Source organism: Chionomys nivalis, chromosome 7 (assembly GCF_950005125.1).
Source record: "Chionomys nivalis chromosome 7, mChiNiv1.1, whole genome shotgun sequence".
NCBI classification, from domain to species: domain Eukaryota; kingdom Metazoa; phylum Chordata; class Mammalia; order Rodentia; family Cricetidae; genus Chionomys; species Chionomys nivalis.
This window is the reverse complement of record NC_080092.1, coordinates 37,425,931-37,428,521: the sequence shown is the minus strand read 5'-3', so window position 1 is coordinate 37,428,521 and position 2,591 is coordinate 37,425,931.

The following is a 2,591-nucleotide window of genomic DNA, read 5'->3' as shown; positions in this document are numbered from 1 at the left end:
CTCCCGTCGCTCGCAGCGACCAATGGTCGCCCCGCCGCCGCGCCTCTTGGTTGCGATTGGACGATACTTTCATCCAGGGGCCGGACTCCTGAGTGGCTGCCGCATCTGCCTATGATTACGGGATCCAGAGCCCAGATGGACATGAAGTCTCACCAATACTTGAGTCGATCGTGAAAACGAGGGCGGGATGCCCTGTGAGCGACACCCAGACAAGCCAATATCTGTACACAACCGCTCTCATTGGCTTACATATCTTCCTCTGGGCGGAAACCCGCGGTTCAGGCAGGAGCGGTTGATCCACAAGGTGGGGCCCGTGTACTTTGGGGAAGTAAACCCCATGCAAGTAGGAGGTGGGCGCGGGGGACCAAGGAAGCCACCAGCCAATCGCAACGCTGGATGAAACTGATTGACACGGAGGGATGGATTTCTCAAAAGACAGCCCCAGGGTGGCCGTGCCCTCTGGGGCGGTTAAGAGGATGTGCTAGCTGCGCCTTCCGTTCTCTTTCCTTTCTCTTCCTCTTAAATCGAATCCTATCCCTAAGGCCCCCCCTCCTCCCTTCCCTGGTGACTTTGGTACCCGGGATCCAAGTGACAAAGTTTCCCGGGTTTTTTTGTTGTTGTTGTTTTTCCTCTTCACATCAAAACTTTTTTTTCTGCATGCGTTTCGGAAGAGCAGTCACTGCTGACCCTTAGGATTAGTCAGCACGAAATCAGTGGCCAGAGAGGACAGCGAAGCTGGCTCGGGCAGGAGACCCCAAAGCACCCCGTGCGGCAGCCTCTCTGGGATTGCGCGTGTCCCCGGTGACTTCCCAGCGGGTGGTGCACGAGTGGTCCGTGGATGTTTTCAGGAGCTTTTTCCTTCTCGTGTGTGCAGAGACAAGATCCATACTCGGATCACCCTCAGGCCTGAGTGCGCCGTGGGGTGCGTCACCACCAGCCTTTGTCACGTGCTTTTCTAATTGAAATGGGAACTTATCCAACTCCTAGGTAGACAAGCCTAAAGTTCCCCACAAACGCTCCAGGGACCAAGTATTACCTCCTACTGTACGCAGCTTGGGATTTTGTGAGCCCTCTGTTTGGCCACCAGAAGCATTTTATATTAAAGAACTGTGGTGGTCCAAATTCTAGATACAGACCGGACCCTGGTCTGTGGTCCCAGGAGTTGGAGGCAAGGGGAGAAATTCAGGTCATCCTGGGCTATCCAGCCTGAGCGACATGAAACTCTGAAAACAAGTTAGCTTGCATTTGTTTGTTTTGTTCTGATTTTTTCCCTTTTTTAGGGCTTTTTGAAACAGTGCTGACCTGGATTTACCTTGTAGCCTAGGCTGACCTCGAACTCACGAGCCTTCTACCCTGACCTCCTGAATGCTGGGAATAGGGACATTAAAGTGTTACAGAGAATTTCCGAAAACGGGACATGTGGACAGTCCCCTAGTACAAAGGAAAGACTCAGTCAGCCCAGTTCAGGGTGGAAGGAAAAGGGAACCATGCAGAACCTGGAACTCTGGAGGCCAGAAGCCAAGTGAAAAGTCTCCAGAGTTCCAAAAGCACGGTATCTTCTGCCATGACGCAGAGGGAAGCTTCAGGATGCCTGTCTACAGGCCGTGGGCACGGAGTCTCCAGTGGAAACCCCCTTCTAGGGCTGCAAGCACCAAGCCCTGAAGCGGCACAGACATTTCCGCATTGAGAATCCTCTAGGATCTCTTAGCCCAACCAAGGAATCAGAGAACTTTGGCAGATTTTCACAAGGATTTTTTAAAAATTGAAATCCCCGTGCTCCTGACTGCTTTGCCTTTCTTTCCTTTTCTTTTTTTTAATTGATTTTTTTTTTTTTAAAGAAGTCTCTCTTTTGATTCTGCCTCTGCTGGGATTAAAGCAGTGCACCACCACAGCCAGCTTTTAGAAAATAAAACCGGGCAGTGGTGGCTCACGCCTTTAATCCCAGCGGAAGGTAGGCGGATCTTTAAATTCGAGGCCAGCCTGATCTACAAGAGCTAGTTCTAGGACAGGCTCCAAAGCTACAAAGAAACCCTGCCTCGAAAAAAACAAAAAATAAAATAAAAAATTTAAAGATGTATTCCTAAAGGCAGAATAAAGATACATATCTTTTTATTGTTTAAGAATTGTATACTTGCCGGGCGGTGGTGGCACACGCCTTTAATCCCAGCACTTGGGAGACAGAGGCAGGCGGATCTCTGTGAGTTAGACTCCAGCCTGGTCTACAAGAGCTAGTTCCAGCCGGGCGGTGGTGGCGCACGCCTTTAATCCCAGCACTTGGGAGGCAGAGGCAGGCGGATCTCTGTGAGTTCGAGACCAGCCTGGTCTACAAGAGCTAGTTCCAGGACAGGCTCCTCCAAAACCACAGAGAAACCCTGTCTCGAAAAACCAAAAAAAAAAAAAAAAAAAAAAAAAAAGAGCTAGTTCCAGGACAGGCTCCAAAACCACAGAGAAACCCTGTCTCGAAAAAAAACAAACAAACCAAAAAAAACAAACAAACAACAACAACAAAAAAAGAATTGTATACTTGTGGGCTGGAGAGATGGCTCAGAGGTTAAGGACATTGCTTCCTCTACCAAAGGTCCTGAGTTCAA